This window comes from Taeniopygia guttata, chromosome Z, assembly GCF_048771995.1.
Source record: "Taeniopygia guttata chromosome Z, bTaeGut7.mat, whole genome shotgun sequence".
Taxonomy (NCBI): Eukaryota; Metazoa; Chordata; class Aves; order Passeriformes; family Estrildidae; genus Taeniopygia; species Taeniopygia guttata.
Window position 1 is genome coordinate 40,885,002 of NC_133063.1, and position 25,308 is coordinate 40,910,309.

At 39.2% G+C, this 25,308-nt stretch overlaps 1 protein-coding gene across 1 annotated transcript in view; it reads right to left on the reverse strand.

The window, feature by feature from the left end:
- The window catches only part of LOC121468089 (urea transporter 2), a 293,033-nt gene extending 270,839 nt beyond the window's left edge, over positions 1 to 22,194 (reverse strand). Inside the window, exon 1 of the mRNA XM_041711042.2 lies at positions 22,083 to 22,194. The gene's annotated coding sequence lies outside the window, so the exon portion shown is untranslated. The remainder of the gene's footprint in view (positions 1 to 22,082) is intronic.
- Positions 22,195 to 25,308: the final 3,114 nt, after the last annotated feature.

The following is a 25,308-nucleotide window of genomic DNA, read 5'->3' on the forward strand; positions in this document are numbered from 1 at the left end:
AGTTGGATTGTGTAGTTTTACTGCAGAGGTGTCAGAGTGTCCTGGCTAGGACTGGTTTTTTTTAGGACAGGGAGACTGCAGGACATGATGGATATGTGGCCGCATGGCTGCAAAGCCTCTCCAGAAGAGAACTACTGCTGTGCACAGCCTTTCATGTTAAGATTCTGAGTAATGGTTCTCTACCCACAAGGGTTTTAAAGGCTATGGGATGGAAGAAGAATGATTAATAACAGTAATTTGTAAAGGTTATGTTTGCATATCATCATTTATTTGAATGCTCCAAATGGTAGCTGATCTCTCTAAATGGGAACTGAAATGGGGAGACTTTAGAGGATTTTAGCCAAAAGTTTCATCATCGACTTCAGGGCTTGTGGGACTTCACTGCCAGTAGCATGACCAAAAGTTCCAGAGATTTTTCCAGCAACACAAAGCACCATGCATTTCTAGAAGTCCCACACTGATCCTTATTTGCCCATAAATAGCACAGCATATCACCACACCCACCAGCTCTGCCAGGAAGACATGACTGAATTTCAGAGATGCCTTAAGGTCTCTCTTTGTGCTTTTTCATGTATTTTGTGTTCCCTTGCAATGAATGCAGAAGAAAAACTCCAAACATTTCTTAAAAAGCATTTATATATTTATAAGCACATAAACAAGTGAGAGAGCTTGTAGAGGGAGGGCTCAGCTCCTGAAATGCAGCTGCACATCAGGTGGACTGTGACTACTGGTAAGAAGGTAAAGGCAACACATGCAATAGTTGAAATCAGGAAATCAAGAAAAAGGATGTGATTTGGAACTGCAAGAGGAGAACCTTTTTACGGAGGTTCCATTACCTGTTCTCTGTATTCAAGGCTGGGTATTTTGAGGACACCTCGCTGCAAGCCTAGTCAGTAAACCTCCTCTTGGGTTACACATTAATTGCTAGGGTAACATTACTGCAAGTACAACATTTTCACTGGATTTACTATAGATATATTTTAGAAAAGCAGATTTAACATTCCTCTGCACTGTACTTTTTGCTAGGGGTAAACCTAGCAAAAAACCTAGGTTTTTGTTCAACCTGGGCATTAGTCACTCTAATGATACCGTGCTTATACCAAGCATTAAGTAACTGCTTTGAGATAAACCACACAATCACCACTTAGAAATCAAAGATTACTTCTACAAACACACAACTGGTTGCAATGGGTTATCTCCTTCATTCTCTTTCCCTGAGGTCTCTCTCCCATCAGCTGGTTCATCACCAAAGCACAGAAAGCTGGTTTTGGGGAAAATATATTGATTTAATTTCTTATCTGCTAAATCAAAGTGTATAATGAATCAGTCAGCAAGCAGCACTCCCTGACAAAGAGCATCCCTGCCAAACTGAACAAGAACTGGCCAGAAGTCAAATTTTTAGGTGTTAATGTTTACTAAGCAAAATCATCAAATCATCTTTATTTCCAAAAGAGTCTAGAAAGCCCCAGTTTGATTTCTGTTTAATAAAAACAAGATGGTGGGGTCAGGGGGAAATAATTCAAATCTCCTAATGTTGTTTTGGCTTACTGGCTTTGAATGGAATTGATTTCATATTATGGATTTTCATTTTTGCCCCTCATTTGATACAATACACTAGGAAACAAACACTAGGTACTAATTTATTCATACTGTTAAACATCTTTTTAGTTGTCAAATGGTCAAGCAATATTTTGTCAGCTAGCTTAAAAAAAGATTTCTGTGTAAATAAATGCAACCTGTTCCATGTTTTTAGATATATAAATATTTTTTTACCATTGGTTTTACTATTTCCTACCCTAAGCTTCTTACATGCATTAAATGTACACTTTTCTAACCTGACACCACATCAAAAGAGTATAAATGAAATATTCTCCATATTTTTATCTGTTGGAAACAAAATCTCGAACAGGTTGTAACCTAGAGCCTCAATACAACTTTGGTAGTAACATCCCTAAGATTTCAAGGGAAATATTAAAAGGTTGAGGAGCTTGGTCCAGGTGATTTATTTAGTAATGGAGGAAATATATTGTGGGCAAGCACTTGAACTGTAGAACTGATCTACCTTAGAACTGAACTGTAGAGCTGAGCTAATCTACCTTACATCTGTAACCATTTCCTAACACAGGATAATCCTTTTCCTGACTGTTGAATAGCATTTTTTTCCAAGGACCAAAATCACAATGGAGGTAAGTATTTTTTTTTCCCCTAAATGAGAAATAGTAATATAACTTTGATTTGGATGTTCATTAATGGAAAAAGCAAATACCAAGTGTTGTTAAGACTTTTTTCAGATCTCTTTTTAGTGCTTAGGAGTTTGAAGATGATCATAACCAAGGGCAACAGGATTGTAGGCATTGTATTTCCAGGGGTGTGAGTCTAATTCCAGATTTAGGCCTTATGTTCTTCTGTCACAAGTGACATACCAGTAATCTGCATGATTATGGAGCAACAGAAACGATTTAATTTTTTATTTATTTAATGTATTCCTGCCACCTGTGTAACCACAGAATGTCCTGATTCAGAAAGGACACACAAGGACCATCAGGTACAAATCCTGACCCTGCACAGACATCCCAAGAATCCCAACCTGGGCATCTCTGGCAGTGCTGTCCAAACTTTCCTGGAGCTCTGGCAGCCTCAGGGCCATGCCCATTCTCTGAGGAGGCTGGTCAGTGCCTGACCACTCTCTGGGGAAAGAACCTTTTCCTGATATCTAACCTAATCCTCCCCTGACACAGCTCCAGCCATTCCCTCAGGTTCTGTCACTATCACTAGAGAGGGGCAGATTGGTGCTGCCCTTCCTCTTCACCCCACAAAGAGATCTCCCCTCTGTTTTCTCTTCTCCAGGCTGAACAGACCTAGTGCCCTCAGCCACTTCTTGTGTGGCTTCCCCTCCAGACCCTCCACCATAATTGCAGCCATATAATCTATAAGCACATCCATTTTGTCACTGGGAGACATCTAGAAACCTTGGGGCAGATTTGAAGTCCATGGATTTGGAGATCCTTGTCCTTTTGGGGTACAAAACTCAGACACTAATTGGCAGGAATCAGCTGCTGGGCCCCTCCAGCAGTATGGGCTCTCTCCACTGTGCCAGGCTGGACACAAAACATGCAGGTGGTGTCGCGGTTTGACACGGAAAAAGAATTTTTTCGGAAGGAAGAGGTCAATTTGGACATTGACCAATTGAAGGTAGAAACGCCTCTGAGAACACAGAGGGGTTAAAAGCAGAATTCCCAGGAAAACTCGCCCTCTTTGGTGCCGGTCAGCGATCAGTGCAGGACTCTCCCCTGCCCGGCCACGAGCTGGGTGGGGGAGGGGAGAGCCATGTGGCCTTCGGAGGTAGGCCCAAGGGTGGAGGGACTGGAACTGGGCTGGCCCCCTGCAGATGGAAGGGTGGAGAAAATCTGGGATGTCTCCATTCCCCCCAGAGTCTCTCTCTCTCCCAAGAGAGAGAAAGAGACAGCGGTGGTTTTGCCAGCAGGTCACCGCGGGGAAAGAGAAGGGGGGGGGGGGGCCGCAAGGTGCCCAGCAGGGCTGTGGGAGCCGGAGCCTGGGCAGCAAGCCATCTCTGGGAGTCGGGACTTTTAACCCTTCCTGAGAAATGAAAGCTTTGTGAAATTTTTCTCCTCCTTGCTTTGAAAAGAGAGGAAGAGAGACAGCCTGGGACCTGGGATGTTGGAAGGAGAAATTCTAGGTGGGAGGAGATGATGGAGTGGCTTTTGGCTGGACATTTTCTTGGTAGCCACAGACTAAACTGATCTTCTCCTCCAAGATAGACTGTATTTTAGGAGGATGCCAGTGAACCAAAGAGACCTGCTTCAGCTGGGAAAAGACAGAAGTGGAGCGAACAGAGAAAAGTTAAGGAGGTTTGTGGTGGTGCCCCTGTCTGTGCAGAAGAAGAAGAGAAGAAGATCTCTGTTCTTGGACCCTCAGCCCCAGGGGAAAATGGGGGGGGGACTGTAGTCCCAAAAATGAAAAACTGAACTGTTGTTTTTCCCCCTCTTGGCAGGGCATCCTTGAAAGGAAAAATCCTAAAAAGCAGTCTGTCCATCCATGCATTGGTGGTGAGAGCACTGTGCATGGAAAGGAGAGGGTCACCATTGGCAAACTTTTTTCTCCGGGCGGTGCCATGTGGTGACATGGAAGTACAGGATGTGGCACTGTGTTTCTTGGGGGGTCTGTGGCACAGGAGAGGCTCCTCTCTCCCTGCAGATGGACTGGGTGTTGATTATCTAGAGGGTGGAAACCTGATTGGGGTCCAGATTGTGTCTCACTGTGGTTTGTTGGAGTTGGGTGGTGGGAGGAGAATGCTTTGGAAGGTTTTCATTTTGAATTGTGTGTGTTTTCTTTCTTCTTTTTTTTCTCTTTTATAGTAGCATAGTGGTAGTAGCTTAATAAAGTTTTTTTCTTGTTATTAGGCTTGGGCCTGCTTTGCTCTGTTCTCGATCGCATTTCACAGCATTCAATTGAGAGATTGCATTTTCATGGGGGCACTGGCATTGTGTCAGTGTCAAACCATGACAGGTGGGTAACCTGGAGGGAAAGAGCAGCTGCAGCATGGATCCAGTCAACAGAAACCACAAGGATCTCAGGCATTTCAGGTTCTTTAAGGACTATTCAATTTCTTCTATAGCCCTCATAAACACAAGACAAAGATGTGGTGTAATGGCTGGACTAAGGGATGCTGAAGGACTCTGTGTGCTCAACAGGCTGCTTCTCAAACAGCTCATCTCTTTGTACTGCCTGTTAATGGCAGAACTCTCCTTCATCAGCTCAATCCCATAAAATCTTTAGTATGTGCTTAACTTTCTGAGCAGTCCCTCTTACTTTAGCACAGCTACCCCTGGTGCAAAATTAAGTGTAGATATAAATCATTGATAGAAATCATTGCAGGACTGAACCAGGAGTGTAGCATGGTGAATAGTTCTCTTCAGGAAAGCATCTATTTCCTGAAGGCACTGTTTCAGTTTAAAGTCCTCATATATTTGGGTTATACTGAGTCAGTTTGTAAGCAGAATTGAAGGACAACTAGAAATGTACAAAATACACACTACTAAATACAATATTTTCAAACTGGGGTGACAGACACATGAAGAAATTCAGATGCTACAACAATGTTTCAAAAAGAAGTGTCAAAGAAATTTGTACTTTTCTATCTTAGCTCAAATGACCAGGGTAATCATCTGTGAAGAAGAAGACTGGAATTTGAATTTTCTCTGCTTGAAAATATGAATGTGCATTTGTTTCCAACACCCTGAGGAAATTATATATTAAACAATGGACTGTGGAATCTGGAAAGGTTGCATAAGGCCAGGTTTGGGAATACAGTCTTCTTGTGACTCTAGTGCCCATTTACAAACATGAAATACATGTTGAAAGTTACTAATTTAAAAAGCGAGAGAAAAAAAGAGGAAGAAATAGACGTAGGAAAAATCAAAAAGTTAGAAAGATAAGAAAGCAGTACAGTATTGCCAGAATATTTAAAAGCAAGGTCATGTTACTTAGTCACATCTTGTGCTATGGCTGGAGCAAACAGTAAGAATTTTTTTTCCAGAGATCCAGCTATGACAGTGGTGACTCCCAAGCAGGACTTTAAGGTACTCCCAGTGTCTCAATGTTAAATATTTATCATAGTTCTATAAAATCTTACATTAATTGTACTGCTTGCTTGTTTTACCTGGACCTCAAGGGACAAAGGGAATTCTGTAGCTGCTTCCCCTTTCAAGCACATCAAATATTTTTTTTCATAATAGTCCTATTAAGACATAAGTCTCTGCAGTTTCCCATAGATTGTCACTAAGTGTTGGTGTCAGTGCAAAAACCCCAGCTGAGCCTCACTGATGTCAGTCAGAAAAGGGACAGAAAAAAAATTACCAAACCCCAGAATTTTTATAATTACTAGAGTCAGCAAGACAATCCTTACTTAAGTTGCTTATGCTGAATTGTAACTTCCTTTTCTGCATTTGCATGTTGAATGTCAATGCTTTTTTATCTGTATAGTGTCATGCATATTGCCAGCATGACACAAATAAACGAGCTAATGAATAAATAATGGCAATCAATGGAAACAAGCATAAGACTGACTGACCTCCTCATTGTTCTCACTGAAAGAGATGCCAAAAGTAATCAAGCAGCATAAATTATAAAATATAAGTTCAACAATAGAAAGTCATTGTTTCAATGTTTTAAGGAAACTGTGGCGTGAATAAGGCAATGTACTGCCTAAAAACATTTACCCAGGTTTGATTTGCTTTCAGCAAATGTCCATTTCTTCTCTCACTGAAAGTAAAAAAGTTTCCTGGTGCAGAACAGCTTCCAAAATCTTTCAAAATGGTTTCTACCAAATGAAGTATTTGTAATTTTTTTTTTTTTTTAATGGTGAAATTTTCCTCTGCAGGGGGTTGTGTTTCTGAAAATAATTTTTATCCATTTTGCCAAGAATCTGAAGACATAAGGCACATATATTTGTCAACAGAGACTCTCTGCAAGTGGCGAATAATGAACTATTCCTATGGAAGTAATTATTCTTGAAATAACATTGAAATAACTGTTTTCAACAGACGCACTACTTCTTCTACTATGTACTTTTAAGTATTCCCACTCCACTTGAATCTTTATATCACCCCTTTCTTTTGTCCCTCTCATACAAATACACAGAGAAGCCCTGTTTCCATGTGCAGTGCTTGCCACAAGCCAGCTCCATCTCAATGATAATGCTACTTCTCACAGTTTCTTTGTCTTCTTTCTACCACTAATGACCCATTGATCATATATTCACATGCAAGGAAAAAACCTCATTGAGAAAACACAAGAGCAGTGGAAGATTTTTGCAGCAAACCAGCACAAGGGAACCATGATGCCCAGACTTACCATGACACAAATACGTTAAAAAAAACCCACAACTAGAGAACAAACAAATAAAACTGAAAAAAAAAAAAAAACCCATCAAACAAACAAAAAACAGACCCCAAACATAAAATCTCCAGGCACAAAGAACAGTATGAATAAGGTGCCTTGGATCTTCTCTTCACCACTGGGTGTCAAATTGTGTTTTATTAGCCAAAGAAGGCTCTAGCAGGCAAAACCCAAAAGACTACAAAGTCCCATGTTGTAGCCATGTTCTCTAGCACCATATGATAATTTACAGTCTGTGTATATTGAGATAATACCATGGGGCATTTTTCTGTAGCAGAATGCATATCTATCATTAAATAACTGATGACAAAGCCTGGCACATTTTTAAAGGCTGAACTGAGTTCAGAATTTAAAATTCCCCTCTCATTTCAAGCAATTTTCAATGTCCACAACTGTCACCTAACATTGTTTCCAAGTGGCAATTCAGTGGGAGAAAAATTGCAAGCCATGTAGGGCTTCACAGTGACACATCTGTTATGTTATTTATCTTACGTGTGAAGACAGGAATGAACCAACTTCCAGCCTCATGAATCAGAGCTGAACATAATAGAAATTAAAGGCAGAAGAGAAAGGGACAGCATCTTTGTGTGAATGTAGGTTAATGGAATATCATGTGAAACTGCTTTTTTCAGAATTACTCTCTCTGATTGCTTTCAAGTTTACTTATGATGATGTAAATCAGGAAGAGCTTCATTAAGTGAATTGACTCACTTTGGCCCAAACAGCTGTAAAAGAGATCTAAATGAGGCAAGGGGTCAGTTGTCTGAAGCCTTTCCATGATTAAAACAGTGGGACAACCACTCTAATCTTTCAGACCTGAAATGTGTTTGTCTTCCAAGGCAGCTGCCCAACACTGTATTTTTAAAAACATTTCCTGCTGTACACTTTTGTATTTTGGGGCTTGCCCTTCCAACCCCTTGCCAGCAGTCCCCACACACAATTTCACGGAACTTCCAAACATTTCCTATGGAGAAAAAAACTGAAACTTTCTGAACTCTATTTTGCTTCAGGGCATCTAATCTTGAAAGTTATGTGTGCTGTTAAAAATTGGCTTTCAAATCATGGAACGAGCCCCTCAGGGATACTTTCTTTATCTTATTTTATTTTTTTCCCTTCTTCATAAGAAGTTTCAGAGCTGCAGAGCCTCAAGCCAAAAGAAATAGTTGTACAGGCAAGTTTTCTAAAGAACAAGAGGCATGCTGGGGTGCTTGCTGAAGGCTGTTTTACTCTCCCGCATTCACATGCCTCCCACAAGAATCCACGTAGCAGATATGAAAATGAGTACATGAACTCTTGGGTGAACTTTTAGGTTGGCCTCACTTCCTCCTCTCATCTTGGCCATTTCACAGAATCATAGAATAATTCGGGTTGGAAGGGCTCTTAGAGATTGTTGTGTTAACTAAGTTCTATTCCATTAAGTTCTATTAAGTGGTTTGGTCCTGCACCCTTTGTAAGTGATCCTGCCCTCCCTTGTCTCCTCCCATCCCAATGCCAATCCTTTTCTTCCTCCACCCTTTGTCCCCAGATCCTGCTGAGTCACCCTGCCCCAGGGTCTGTCTGTCACTCGACAGCCCTTCCCCTCGACCTAGAAAGTTCCATCGGGGCTCAAGTGATAGGTCAAGACACCGAGGTCCCCTCCTACCAATTTCCCTGTTGGTAGCCATCCATGCCCATCTCCCCAGTTTCCATTCCCCATTGTCACCCCATTGGTCCATGGAAAGACCATCCCCTTGTTTACACCCCCTGTTAAAAACTGTTGCCCCATTCAGTTCGGCGCTGCTGTAGGCTGTTTGTCCCTGGGTCAGGAGGCTCCCTGGAGTCTCCCAATAAACCTGGATTGGAAACCCCTACAGAAGTTGGCTCCTTCTTCTGTTATCACCTCTCAAGTCTCTCCTGCAGGTACGGGCCGGACCCAAAGCTTCCCTCCTAATCCCCAGGGGAACTGGACAATGGCCCTTGCTGACCGCTGTGTCAGGTCCAGCTGGGCAAACGCTGAGCCATCAGCGGGGGAAGACACAACAGCAAGAGATCATCCAGTTCCAATTGCCCTGCCATGGGCAGGGACATCTTCCGCTATCCCAGGTTGCTCAGAGCTCCATCCAGATTAACCTTGAACACTTCCAGGGATGGAGGAGTCACAGCTTCTCTGGGAAACCTATGCCAAGGCCTCAACTTTCTCACAGGGAAAAATTTCTTCCTAATATCCCATCTAAACCTACTCTCTTTCAGTTTAAAGTCATTCCCCCTTGTCCTATCGCTCCAGGCCCTTGTGAATAATCTCTCTCCATCTTTTTTGTCAGCTCCCTTCAGGTACTGGAAGGTCACAGTTAGGTCACCCTGAAGCTTCTCTTCTCCAGCCTGTACTTCAATTATGATTTTCATCTAATGCACTGATTTTTTTTTGGAATAAAGTTATTGCAGTTCCTGACGTGGTTTAGCCTGGCAGTTATTGCCACACAGATTCTTGCTGACTTCTTCCCTGTCAGTGGGGTGAGGGAGAGAGTTATGGGAAAAAAAATCCCCAGTATAATTTCTGTGTTGAGGTAAGGGTCATTCATTGAGGCAGAGAAGGAAAAGATGATGATAATAATAATAACAAAAAACCAAAAGAGATACACAAAAGGTAATGAAATTGTTCACTACCTGCTATCTCCTTATTGACACATAGTTAGAAAACAGAGTTCTTACCCACAAATTACCAGATCACTACTTTTTCTTTGTGTTATATGTGATAGAGAGAAGGCTTTGCTTCTGCTTCTGTTAGAATTTTTTTTTTCTTTTTTTTTTTTTTCCCCACAAAACATACTACACATATTTTCTTTCCTGCACCTTAGGGCCAAATAGATCCCTATTTTTCTCTAGCATGACCTCCTCTGGCATTTAAAAGAAAGCCTTGAAATTTTGCTTTGTAGCCCTGAAATGGCAAAATTTAGTTGGTAAAGATGAATGAATGCTGTCAGATTTCATGTTAAAAATGACTTTTCAAAGATTCATGCACAAAGGGAAATGCTTAAATTAAGTGTTTCACACACCTAACAGGCTGTTAGATAGGAGACTTTTGCTTTGGTACTACTATTATTTATTGTACATTACAGAGCAGCCCTCAGTAGTGCCTTAGTAATAAAAGACAGATTCCGTTTCCCTCTCCTTTCTTGACTCTGAGTGATTGCATACAATGGCCCTGGCATGCCAAGCTTCACACCCATGGTGAATCTCACATACTGTGTGCTTCCTCTGAAAACCATGACTGTACACAGACCAGGGCTAGATGATGTCACAACTATGTGCCTGTGCCCACAAAAATACAATCGTACAGCTCGTGGCAAAGTTTATGTACTTGCTTATGTCTTTCTATACTATTTTTACACAGAATTCACAAATTTACATTAAAATTTTGCATTCACAAATTTAAATTTACAATTTATTTTCCTGATAGGTAAAAGAGAGAAATTCCCTGGTCAGCAGACTTCACAGACTTCACTGATCTGAATACTGGAAGGCAAGTATAGGGGTCAGGTGTGAGATGTTTCTTTGTGTTTCACCATGCCAATAACCCACAGGGATGGAAGATAAACTTTATTTCACACACTGATGAGCCCTGGCACAATGAAGGCATATTTCTTGCCCCCAAACTGCCAGCTAGCAGCACAACTACTGGGAAAATGCATTTCTTCACCTCCTGGGGTCACACTGCTTGCGTGGTGGTCTCTCCTGCGTGAGTGAACCAGAGTACAAATATGCTTTTTTTTCTTCCTATGTGTTGATCTCTCGTTCAGCTTACCTACACAGAAGGTTTTTCAAATGCACTTAGAGGGTATTAACTTGTAGTTTCCTTACAGCTCTCCAGTCAGGCTGCTGAGCAATTAATTGCATACTTTCTTTTCAGAAACTCAGATGGGGACTCCGAGGACTAAATCAACCTAAGGTGCAGAAATTTGTTCTACCACAGCTAATTATCCAATGAAAACTCACAGCTCAGCAATATATCTGAAAACTGAGTGCTTGGACAGCCAACCTCGCATTTCAGTCTATTTATAATATAAAGCTTCACTATAGCCAACATTGTTAAGAGGTTTTTACAGTATATAACATGAAGTTTTGGTCTTTAATTACTCCTTTAATCTTTGCTGGGCTTGTTCCTGAGAAGAAGTTACACTCCTGCTTTTTACAGGATAAACAGCTTCCAGGAATGCATCAGACTGCCACAAGGGTCAGAGAGTGTATTTATTGAATACCACTCTATTTCAGCTTAAACACTGACTGATCTGGTTTTGGGTTTTGTTTAGTGAAAGTGTAATTAATATAACTAATTAATGACTTACCACCCTTTTTTTTTTTTTTTTTTTTTTTTGCCAGACTATTGATACACTTTGTCTTTGTTTCATGTGGTTCCCCTTCCACCTGGACAGGTCAGATGTTTGAAGGATTGTTAAATCCCTAGATGCTAATATAAAATTTATGCTAAATAATGCTAAATATATGTGAATACAGGGATTATATTACATTTTAAAAACATACTGATGCTGCCCATTTGTGTTGTCAGATGGGTGTCTCATAGGACTACAGAATTTATTTTGTTTTATTACACTTTCAAACCATGGACAGGGGTCCAGGTGACACTTTGGTTCCTGTAAAAAGCCCTCATGAGGTTCTCCAAGATAAGGTATTTTCTCTACAGTCCTGCAGTATGACAGGGAGACAGATGATTTCACAGTGACATGACGTGTTCCCAACTTCTGGTAAACATGGAGTAAGAACTCTTTTCTGGATACTTTTCAAAACTGGTTTGAGATTCTGGGTAATGGGAGAATGAGGCCTCATTACGATCATAGAGCTTCCAATAAGAAAAGAACTCTTATTTACCATATGTCCCCAAGTCATCATTAGCCAAAGAGAAACATCAAAACAAAAAGGGATACTTAATAAATTTTTGACATTTGATTCTGAAACAGATGCACTGCGTGACAATTGTCTACATCTTTGTTCCCTCCATCTCAGCTTCTGTTTTCAAGCAGAGGGTACAAGAATTGTCTTGTGGAAGAAGGTTCTGATCTGGTGAGATACCCCCTTGCAGACTTAACTTCTCCTTGGTACTCAAATATTCTCCTCATTCAGGAGGACTTTTCAGGAGTACAGAAATACCAACAGCCCTTGAGCACAGCAAATCAGAGAAATCCCCTTGCCTGCAACACAATTGTTGGAAACTCAGTCACTCACTGGAAGGAAAGAAGGTTTTTCTTGCCAGAAAGTCAATCATTCATACGTTACTTTTGTTTTCTCAAAATCTCTATTTCATATACAATGATGGTTGACCTGTATTCATGCATGCAAGTGAGACTTCATGCATGTGGTTAGATCTTGGAAAGGTTCTTGGACTCAGCTGTGGCTGGATAAGGATTTGAGAGTTTGCTGGAGTGCAAATCCTGCTTTGACCAATGTCTGCCTGTTGTAAAGTCATGGTGCAGCACTGGAAACTCGCTGGTTGGTCAGCAAAGGCACATGGACCACATCAGTTCAACCCATTGGATTGGATTAGGATTTAGAGTAGTGCACAGACACCATACTGGTTTTCTGGAAACTGCTGAATTTAATAGGAAAATAAAGGAAGAGTTGTGAAGAGGTAGTAAGAGGTTCTTGTTAGAGGTGGTATATGATGGGGTGGGTGGATGGATGGATGGATGGATGGATGGATGGATGGATGGATGGATGGATGGATGAATCAGGACTCAGAAGAATATTACTAACACCATTCCAATAGAAGCTGTGGACTTCTACTGAAGAAATATTGATTATGACCAAAAATAGGATCAAGAAAATGAGTTAGAGGAAATAAAAGCAGAAATATAAGTCATGGAAGCATATTAAATAAAAGTTTATGCCAATAGGTTATAGAAGAATTGATGGGTTTGAGAGCAGTGACGGCAAAATCTGCTAAACCAGGGGTACTACTAGACCACACTTACTAATGCAATGTTTCTGTAGTGGTTTTCCTCTGACCACAAATCCACAAGAGTTCTGGACACATGGCAAATGGTCTGTGCAACTTCACTAAAGCATAAAACATATTATGTTTATCTCTTACAGCTGTACAAGTTGCCTATGATCAGTTTATTTAAATTGCTCTGCTGAGCTCATAAATGATTTGTATGTTTGCTCAAACTAGTTTTGAACTCCAAGAGTAGCCTTCCCTGCAGAGTGGTCTGAATGGTGGTCATCAATACTTTGTGTAGGTACTTTTATTCTTAGAAATTGTTTGCAACCCAGTATTGATTTTTGAAAATTGATTTATTTATATACATTCACTAAGCAGCTTTGACCAGCAGGTTCGGAATTGTGAGGCATGCATGAATGGCACCTGCTCATTACAAAATGTACATTATGTGTCATGTTTTGCCTCAAACATAGGGTACTGTCCCCAGACCGGTCAGTTTAAATGCAATTAGTGACTGGATGGCTAAAGATCCATTTTGAATTAAAAATGACATATAAATATTCAGAAAAGCTTCCTGTGGGGAACACAAGGGACCTGAAAACAGACTCAGAACAGACTGCGGTCATTCATATACTCATGAATAATGTTAGAGACCTCAGAGGAGCAGGGGAGTATATCCACATACTAATATGTGCCTAACCTCATTTTATTATTCCAAGGGCTCTAATCTAACTCAGAGGGAGATCATTCACCTGAAAGAGTCATTAGATAGAGTGCATAAATAGCCTTTGAAAGAGAGATGAACACACAGATCTACCTCCTTCCCAAAGCAGGCATCTGACAGTAGATTTGAGAGCTCTACAGTCAATTGATGTCTCTTTCAGACTCAAAAAGAAAAAAAATCTCAAGTCATTTTCTCATCAGCTTCACCATTTCCACCCCCCCAAAAAAAGTGATAAATTTAATGTAGTGTAATCTGGTGTCTGCTGAGCTCTCTGTAGGAGACACAAGGTCTATTTTAAATCTGTTAAAGTAAACATGAACTCAGACCTAGGCTTCACATGGAGCCCTGTTCTCCAACAAGTATGACTGCTACCTCAATTTATAAGGGATGTGCAATATCAGTAGCTTTTCTTCCTTTACCTACCTTGCAAAGAAAGAAAGGACTCTCATGTTATAAAACATTACTATATTTTAGAACACCTGCAGAAAAAGAAAATTAGTTACAGGGAACACTGTGGGATTTTCTTCCAAAAGAAGTCATTGATGGAGTTCACACTTATTAAATATTAGCTGTCAGTTCAGATAATATTTTCAGAGTTGAAATTTTTGAGTCTATTCTGAGGAAAGGTACTACTCAGTATGATTGAGCAGGTTCTATCAAAACAAAGTGATACAGTCAGGGATACAGTCAGTATTCAGCTGTCTGAAAATGATGTCTCTGTCTAGATACCTGTGAAAAATGGCAGTGCACAGAAGCAAATCTTTAAAAATCAGAATCCTACCAAGTGGAGGCAATTGAGATCCATAATATGCAATCATCTGTTGAGTCACTTCCAAAGCTTTTCTTTGTCTCACCAGAGGCAATTGAGAGTTAAATGTTAATGTCCTTATCAAATTGTGAAATATTAATTAAAAAAAACCAACTCAACAAACCAACAACCATCAAATCCAACACACATACAGCAATTTTGGGGCCAAACTTCCCAAGGGTTGTGATGATAAGATTATGATAAGGATATCTAGAAAACTAATGAGATTAAGCAGGGTGAGATCATCCATTGATGAATTTAGCCCATGACTGAGAACAATGAAATGAGATTAATGACAAGGATTTTGATCATAATAAGATGTGGGCTGATGCCTGAGAGAAAGTTCAGTGGTTGCAACAACTGCAGCAAGTCCCACATGTAAAGACAATACAGTAAATCTTAATTGGCAAAATGCCTTCTGGTAAAGAGACACCTTTGTTGTCCTTTTATGGGGAAGTTTTACAGGATTTAACAGAAAACTGCAACCTTTCTTTCAGTATTATTTCTTCTTTCTGACTGGATCATCTAAAAGAAATGGAAACTCTGTATCCATGGCAAAGCTTTTTATAAAGCTAAATCATCCTCCCAAGTCACCTTCCATGCTACTGGGTAGAGGTGTTTGGACAGACTCTACCCTGGCTTGGTGAGACTGACACAAACTTAATCACTGGAGACATTTCCAGAGGAAATTCCTTGGGGACCACCTAAAGGCTGTGTGATTCCCAGTGGACAGGGAAGTTCACTGTGATCAGGACTATGCTGGTCTCAGGGTGTAATTCATCTCACCTAGACATGAGGTGGTCACTCTAGGTTCTCTTTTTACCCAGGAACGGAGTGTGCTGTAGAAGTTAATTTAATCAATATCACAAGCTTGATTTAGAATGATATCAGTTTTCTTTGAAAACATCCATCTTTTCTGCCACAGAGTGGAAACAGGGACTAGTTAAAGAAGCCAAATGTATTTATTCAAGTGGTAATGAAGGACTGTTCTCTGTCTTAACTCTTTTTCTCCAATATACTAGGTAAACTTGATCAATGTGATTAGTACTGTTAGCAAAACTAGAAGGATACAATAAAAAAAAAAACAGAAAAAGAACAACTGAGAAAAAATTATAAGACTAACAAAGTTTAATATTATTAGACAGCTGAACTTAGAGGGATCCTGTAACATAATTGTCCTGTTTTATGAACAGGTAAACATAGATGGCAAAAGATGACACGGGGAAGGAGCACTGTGAAATTACTAATAATAATTTTCAGGAAGTTCATCTACAGGGACTCAGAAGAACATGAACATGTAAAATATAACTAGATCTTCTCCAGAGTAGGATTGGAGACTCCCAAAATATTTGGTTTTAATGGAATTCATTCAACAAAAAATAACAAGTAGCAAACAGCGAGTGCATACATCTATGTAGACAGAAAAAGGAAAAAAAAAATTCTTGGCATGTATATGCTCTGAAGTTTTCTACACAACTACTTTTTCATAAAGAGAGGCCACACAGGCTCTATTGAACCCAAATGGCATGTCTAAAACAGCTCATGTACAGAGAGCTTTCAGGAATGTGTTTTACTCTTGTCAATATCATATTTATGTTTTTGTTCCTTACATGTACTTAAATGTCCATATCTTTTTTTATTGTATTTGCTTGATTTAGACTAAACACAGTTCTTCAAATAATTAATGTCTTTAACAGCTCAAAAATCCTTGCATCTTGTATCCTTGCATACATATACATACTTATATCTGAATTTCAGCCTAATAATATCTTAAATAATTTTATTAATAATAATAAAATATTTGCTAACTCTATCATCCATTAACTTTTTATGGTATGTAAAAACTTCATGTTTTCTGATGTTCAGAAAACATACAGAAGCACTTACTAGGTATGAAAGCAATGGAGTTATCCTAATTTGTAATTTCCTCTTATTCTAAGTTTTACCTTCTCTGCATCTTTATGGTCTCCTTCTATCTTGAAATGTTACTATACTACTTTTCTGTTAACTTATGCACCTTGAATGTTGTAAAAACTACCTAAAATGTCAATAAAAAATACAATGGCACTGAGTCAATCAACAAAACGGAATAATCTCTACTGAGTAAACAAGCTAAAACACAACTGCACCATGTAGTGATTCAATGAGGATATGAATCAGAAAATTAAAAGTTGGGGGTCTTTTTTCCTCCAGTCTTAGTTACTCCCAGCAGCTTAATTTATAGAGGAGTTACTTTGATGTTATCTCTAGTCCTGTAAGGAGGCTGCCAGTGCAAGAAGCGATGCTGTCTTCTGTTGCATTGGTAACATGGGTTCCTAGTATTATCCTAAATGAAACAGAACAGTACTGCCACAAATTAAATCCACTTTTATTTATGAGAAAACATAGGTAAGAATGTGGATTTTTTGTTTGATTTTTTGTTTATTTGTTGTTGTTGTTGTTGTTCTGTTTTTGTTTATTTGTTTTATGGTTTAGGTTTTTTGGGTGGTTTTTTGTTGTTTTGGGTTTTTTTTGGGTTCAGGGTTTTTTTTGTGGTTTTGTTTGTTTGTTTGTTTTTCTTGTGTTTTTTTTGTTTGTTTTTGTATTCATTTTTGGTTTTTGGGTGGCTGGTTGGGTTTTTTTTTTTCCCCAGGGAATAGTATGACAGCTATGACAAGAGGGGAAGCTTAAAGTCATCCCCCCCCCACTACAATCTAAGTGACTTCACTCGGGGACCTGTTGGCCCAGAGCTTCACAGCTTCAACAATCTTTGTTGGAGTTTTTTTGTTTCTGCATTTGTGTAACCACTTCATGGACCCAGTCTAGATTACATCTGACCTTTCAAGCAAATAACTCACAACAAGCTGTGCTGATTTCAGCCCCTATTGTAAATTCACATTTGAAGGTAAAATTTTATAGGGAAAATTTTGAAAATAAAACTTCTCACAGGGCCATCAAATGGAACAGAAGCTGAGCAGAGAGGAAGCCATCATCTCTGTGATAGGGACATCAAAGAGTAGAGAAAAGAAAATTTCAAGGCCAGTGTGGATATTCTTTATTTAAATTTCTATTGAATTTTGTTATGTATGTCTGGGAGTAAAATATCTTCTACAAGAATCTGGAATCCAATTTACCATTTTGGTAAATGTAATTTGATTCTAAGCTCATCTTAACACATAGCAGATAAAGAAGCAATCATAAACTATGTCATCATAAATAAAAGCATTATTGAGCTCAGGCAATGAAAACCAATCAATAGAGGACACTCATCCTCAGTGAAAGCAACTGCTAATGCTCTGTGGTTCCTGGTGGATACTCTGTCATTGTGTTGTAAAACCACAAGGAATTCCCTGTGTCATCAGCAATGACCACTTTATTGCTGGTGAGTTAGGAAATCAGGAGGGCTGAGGGTGTATCTGAAATCCAGGGGCTCATTCATTTAGCCCATCTTCCAGTGCCAGAGATCACACGGATTTCTCATGGATTTGGACAGGTTCAGAGAAAGAAAATCAGGACCTTCCTGCAGTTTCAACCAACTCGAGATACCAGAGAGAATGGTGGAGCTTGTTCTTCCAAATACAAGAAGAAAATTAAGAGCTGATTATCAGTAAACAAAACAAAACAAACCAAAAAATTATTGAGCTGATTAGCAGTCACATTTTAATGTCTATTCCTCTGGTTGTTTCAGTTAAACATTGAAACACCAATGAAAACTCTTCTAATTTTTCCAGAAGTGTCATACTTCTTAACATTAACTAGATTGAGCATACCCTTTTTTTAAAGAGCAATTTTTTTCTATTTAAAACTAGGTCTATTCATTTTTCATGAGACAAGTTTTTTGAACATGAAGGGTTCCGAGTTAAAATGAATAATTTTATCTATATTTTAAAAAGTTATTTCATTCAACTTGAAACCCCATATAACACCCCCAACCCCCTCACCCCCACTATTCTTCATAAAATGAAATATTTTTAATGAATAAGAAGTTTCAGCAAACTGAATAATATATATGATAATTGTGAATTGCTACTATTTGTCCCATGATGAATAATATACTGACTACTACCAGATGCATTAAGTCAGGCTCATTTAGTCCAAAAGTGATCAAACTTCATTTAAACTATGGAATTCCTTTTGAAATTATTAGAGGGGAGAAGAACAACAAATTCAAATCATTCATTTCTCTCTTGTTCAATGAATTATTGATTTGTGCTTCCCTTTTGAATGATAGTGCTCTGATGTGATAAACATTGATTTGAATCTTTATACAAATATTGTATATCATCAGCATATTATGGCAACAGAATAATACATACTGAAATGGAGCTGAAGGGACAAAATGCTAGGAAAAAGCCCACCATGAGCTGCCATAGCTGTATGTATACATGTGTGAGGGTGCACATGTAAAAGAGCAAATGGAAATTAAAGTAATAAATAAATAAATAATAAATAAATTAAATCCAGGGTGGAGGGAAGGCAGCATAATAATGATGCAGAATTATAGAAAGTTTACATTTGGGTTAATGCTGAATAGACAACCTTGGAAATGAAAAATAATTACTTTGTACTACTGGTAATTCCTCTAACTTGACATTTCCCGCAGTCACGAGTGCAGAGCTGTCACAGGTTTAAAGGGAGAGCTCTCTCACACCCTGCTTGTGTTCAGCAGTTTCACTTCATGCTCAGCTATTCACACCAACGGGAGCTACACAGCCAAAAGACAAAAGAAAAGTGCTGAGAGCAGTAAACACATGGATAATCCTGTCCACCAAACAATTTTGCATTTCCTTTATGCACCATTTATTTCAGACAAAAAATCTGCTGAGAGATTTATGGCAAAGTGATTTCCACAGCTCAGCTGCTCAAGTCTGGAGAAATGATTGCAGTGCTGGGCTGCACTTTCCTGGGGACCATTGCATCCCCTGTCCTGCCCTGCTCCTCTTCAGGCAAGTTAATTTCTAGCATCAGCTGGGTGGTGTTTGGCAACCTGGATGAGGGGAAGGATCCTGTGACTACTGAGAGGTGAAGGGACAAATCTCTTCCTGTTTTCCCTTGGAGAGCAGTGGATCCCCAGCACTGGTGGCTCCTCCAAAGGGGGCGGGCTGGGAAGATGTTCCACCATCCTTCTCCTGAGCTCTCTGCAATGTAGGGAGCATCTCTCTCATATCTGTGGGGGAGATAGCTGTGCTTGGGGCACACAAAACTCCAAAACATTCAGGTTTTTGTAACACAACTCAAAACATCCATATCTCAATGGAAAACCTTCATGCAAAACCCCTCATATGACTATGGCTGCACTGGGACAGTGAGTGTTCGTGCTATCATACACTTTCACAGTGAATTAGTCTTGCAGCTAGTGATCTGCATTGAGATTTTTTCCTACAAGGCTACAAAGGGTGATATCTGAATCAGCATTCAGGGACTAACCGGATCCAACAGATTGCAAAGTGGGATCAGGGAGACATGTAAACTGAGGTCCTCCTCTCTGACAAGTATCACCCCCAGTGTGGGTACTGTCATTTATCCTGCTGCATGACAAGAGCAGGATATGATTCCTTAGGGTAGGAAACAATCTGGCTTTCCTGTGACCACTCTCAAAGGCAATATGGGCAATTAAAAAAAAAAATCCTGGGTTAATGAAGTACCCGTAGATAGAAGCTATGATAAGATAAATCAGGCTATGTAAGGTGTGCAAATAAACACATACAAATTAATTTGTAAACAATATACATAACATTTTTTCCCCTGTGCATATGCTTTTGTGCATGGTTCTGCTCTTTTAAAGTGTCTCTCAATGGACTCAGCAGAATAAGATTCCCCTTAAAATTTTTGCATGAGACAGTTCCTAAGGAGTAGGTGGCTAATTCAGAGTTGCCTTTCACTTCTTCTAGTCTTGACAGAATCAGGCATCCTATTTCTGTCACTCAATAAAAATTAGTTCTCTATTCCCAGAAAATGGTTCTAGTATTAATTCAGAGAATGAAACACTTTCGGGTTATCAGTAAAAAAAATCCCAAACAGTCTATTTAAAACTTATTAGCAAGCATAAGAGGGCTAAAGAAGGCATAATTAATTTTTTTTTTCTTTTTCCACATATTTAACAGTGTTTTGGAACATGATCCACAACATATACAGCTCAGATTGTAAGGAGTTAGATCAACATCCTGCCCCAGTGCTCTTACATATGGAGAAGGAAACTTGAACCTTTAGTTTATGAGTAGCTGGGGAAAAAAAGTAGATCACAGGGTTGAAAACTTGCCATTATTATGGCATTTGCATTATGACAAATTTTAAAATGGTATTGTAGGTTATGGGCAGTGCTATAAAGCTGGCATTCTACACTGTGTATTGCAAGCTCATTTAAATTGTACTCTTACACAAAATGATGAGAGCACAAATTATAATTAGGAGAGTAACCCAAGCAGAAAATTAGTCTGCAAGACTAGGCTGAATGTGGTCCTGCAGACAAAGCCATCCTGTGTCCTAACTTTACTGTCTCGGTGTAGAGAGAGATTGATGCAGAAGATAGGGCTTTCCGGGAGGAGGAGAAAAATAGAAGGCTTTGCAAGTATGATCCATAGTGTTTCAGTTGTGCAAACACACACAAAGAGAAGCCCCAGCAGATCCCATCTTTGCAGAGTCACCCAGAGCACAGACTGCCACAGCTGCTCTGTACAGGTCTGTACCTGGGGTTTTGTTCCCATAATCCTATTCATAGGCAAAACCCAACATTTATCAGCACAGATAATGTCTGCTGACCCCATCGTGAACCCAGAGCCTACTTGCACAAGTAAATGTACCTAACATTTGTAACTAACAAAGGGTTAGCTGTAAAGGTAATGATGTGGGAAAAAACATGGTTCAAAATTACATTATGAAACAAAAGGACTCACAACACCCCTACCCCCCCAACAAAACACAAAAAACCATGAAAGCATCGAAAGTTCTTGCTACTGCTAAGTAATAAACCATATAAATGATTTTGAAAAACTTCCAGGCAGCCAAGATACATATTTGAAAATATTTGCATTTGAAGATTTCTTTTATGTAAATTTTTGTGGGGATTAAAAGCCAAATGGTTCTCTACAAATCAGTTGGTATCTGTACTTTTTCTAGATGGACTGGAACAAATTCACTCTTTGGGAAATTATACCTACCTTTCAGATGTTTTTTCCCGTGGAATGGGGACCTGTATACTAGACACTGGTTATATTGCACTCAAAGGAAATATTCATAATTTTCTATTAAATCTTTCATTTGTATTTTCTGTGAGAGTGAGTTTTCCTGAGATAACTGTTGCTACTTCATTTTAAGGGTACCCATGACTTCCCCATCCCTTACAGGACTTAGCAGATTTATTCTCATTTAGAAAAAGACCAAAAAGAAACAAAAAATTCTCCTGAGGCAAGGAGCCCAATCAACAGTTGCCATTAGAAAAGAGTTGACAAACTAAACAAAACAACAGGAGCAGAGGTTGTAAATGAGAGCAAAACCAAACTCTTAGGGAACAATATTCCACCTGTTTTTTGTGGGCCAGAAGTTACTTGATACTTAGGACAGCATTTAAAGACACCAAAACATATTCAATCCAACCCAGATTTAGATTCAAATCCACCACCTTGACTCTGCAAATTTGCAGATCATCTACAGCAGTTCCTGATGGTTGCTGGGGCTCTGCCATGTTTATCTAATAATTATATTTTCTTTAATCTCATACTTACCAGCCAGTCAGAGAATCTAACTTCAATGGTGAAATGGTGCAGGGATTCAGATTCTGGTTGGTGACAATGACAAGAAATCCAAACCAGGACAAAGCTCCAGGAGGAGATTCTTGGACCTGAATGAAAGAGTAGATTGATTAAGGTTAGCTTTTCCTCTTATTTAAAGGCTGTGGTGAATTTAAGCTAACTCATTTCACATAACTTCATATGGAAATTAAAAAAAATTTTGCTCTACCTCCCATATGTCCAAGGGCTTAAGAAAAGAGAATTATGATTTCACATACAATGCATGGTCTGAAACAGGGTGTGTATGAGTTTAGTCTGTATTTGAATCTGATCCTGGTCAGAATATTTCCCAGGAGCAATATTTAATACAGATTTCAATAATAGTTTCTGACCATTTGGGGGTGATTTAAAACCATGTCTCGAGTAAGCACATGCTTATTAATTGTTGTTTGGAGCACAGATATTTCCTGAATTAGGCTGCAGAAGAAACCAGAATTTTTCAAAACCAAAAGCAAAACTCAAAGTAATTGCTTATATTTGAAAAGCAAATAAACATGCCTGAGGTCAAAGCTCTTCCTTTAAACTTCATAACTGGGGTATGTGTTGTGAATTTGCAGTCTCCATTTTGGAAAATTTTAGACATAGTATTTTTTTTTTTTAATTCAAAATGTGAAAAACTTTTCTAGAAGGAGAACACCTCCATAATGAAAAAACTGGGGAAAGGGATACATATTCCTATTTATTGCTTGTCAGAACCCTCATGCAGGATTTAGTTTTAATGAAAAGGAAGACATACACAATTATCTAAAACAAAACCAGCAGTGATTACATAGAAGATTTAGGCAATTTTAAGTTTCATTGCTTGTTACTGATTCCTGGATTTTCATTTTTCCTCTATACATTGTCAGAGAATTACTTATGGAAAGTAGCTATATATCATGAGCTAATTAAATTTCAAAACTCCTTACACGAGTTTTGACACTTACAGGATTTTTAACACTTTCCCAAACTGTGACAGAATTTATATTCATGGATAGCTTTTCAGGAACCTAATTTTAAGTTTGAAAATACTGACGCATAGGCTTCTCAAGATGTTTGAGAAATGTCCTATGGTACATTCATAAGATGACAACAAGAATAAAGGTGTTGTTAAAAAAAATACTTTGAGAAATAAAAACATATCAGGAACAGTATTAATCTACTCATGTCAAATTGCCCTGAGCAGCCTGAAACCTCCTTAGGTGAGGTTTTTTACCCAAAGTGTGCCTTGGTTTGTACAGATTAAATGAGCTGGAACTCACAAAGTCTGACTGAGCATGCCCTCAACTGAGGATGCACTTGCTAGGATGTAGCCAGCAGGAGGGAAATCGGTTATTAAGATTTTGTTTTTGAACCAGGCCATATCACTGTAAAAGTTTTGGTGGTCCTTAAGTCCAGGAAGCAGGATAAATATTCCCCATGAAAGAATTTTACATGTAGGCAGCATTCAAGGTACCTAGTGCTTGTCATATTGATTTGGATTCAGGTGATAACAAAATATCTGATTTTATTATGAACCAGAACCCCAAATAAAACCCAGATAAAAATACTTTAAATACTACGGAGAATGGTTGAAAGTTAAAAAAGTAAAATATTTATAGAGCAGCCCTTACAGTTGTGCTTACAGAGAGCAAGGCAGAACCAAACCTGTTTTTTGCCAAAAGGCAAAAACTGAACTGCTTTGCAGAATTTTAGAAATTACTGGGTTACTCAGTAAATTTCTGAAAGCTTGAGAAATCACACTACAGCATTTTTTGGCAAATTTGCCATCACTTGGTTAGATTGAAGAAATTAGAAATTCTGCTTTCCTGGGATTTTCAGCACCTCCTCCTTTCAGCCCTCCTACAGATTAAAAATGGCATTATATGGCAAGACTGGCCAGGAGAAAGAATATGCAGAAACATGTTTCAGAGCCTCAGGTTTTCAAACCCCAAAAGACAGGGATGAAAGCTCCAGACTCAAGTGTAGCCATGCCATTAGAAAATGTAGCCCCAAGATTGTGTGTGATGTCCAGCTGAAAAATCTTCCCTTCAATTTGAAGCTCCCAAGCTGCTCCCCTCTACTTCTCCCTCTCTGCCCAACTCCTCCAGTTTTAATTAATGACACAATTATGTACCTCCACCACAATTTATGAGACCTTGTTCAGGCACTGTGCAGAAGCACCTAGAAGGAGACCTCCAGACAAATGAGAACTGTGATTGCTCTTTCTGTGTTTAGCCTTCTGTAAAATGTATGTGGACATATAGAAGGGTCATTGCAGACTTCTTAAGTGAAGTCTGTACTTGGATTAATGGTCTTCAGCAGTTGACATGGGTTGAAGAGGAGTTAGCACAAAAACCCCCTCAGATTCTTTTCTGCCTTTAGAGTACACCCTTTCCTATTCAGCCTCTAAGTACAGAGCCTCCCCTGCCTTGTCTATGGGCACAATTCAGTAGTTCCAGTGAGTTATCAGTGGCCAAAATCATGTCTCTGGATATAATTTAACTGTGCTGCCCTTAATAATTTGCTTTGCCCACAATTATTTGTTTTAATTTTCAGTACCCCTAAGCTGGTCATACAGTCAGATTAGATGATCAAAGGGGGTCCCTTGCAACAGAAGTACTCTGTCCTATCCTATCCTATCCTATCCTATCCTATCCTATCCTATCCTATCCTATCGCCAGCCTCAAATTCAGATCAGTACCTTTTCAAAAGCTTGCTGTCTTCCTCTGGAGCTTCTCGACTCTAAGGACAGTTCTGGGAATACAGCTTTAAGAGCCAAGCACTGTGAGGGTGGGGGTGAGGTGCCCCAGCCTGATCTGAGAGGTTTTCTTGACATCCATCTGATGTTGTCCCTTATCTCCATCTCCTGTACTGGCATATAGATCCTGCTACATCATTTCTGTCCCTGACCACTATCAGCACACTTCGATTTACTGATTGCCTTATCTTTGCCGCAGCTGTCACTATAGGACACATGAAGACACGATGTGAGCTGCTGCTATTGTAAAGGTAAAAAAGGCAAATTTATTTTCAGACTCCATCATTTATAGTTTTCTAAAGGTGACAGTGGATTGGAGGGTGAAATTGCCAACTCTCTGATACTGTACAAACTACCAGTCCATCAAATTTCTCCAACTCTATGAAGGAATGCAAAAACAATAAGTTATTTACAGAAAGTGTGTGAGAAAGTTTGCTACAA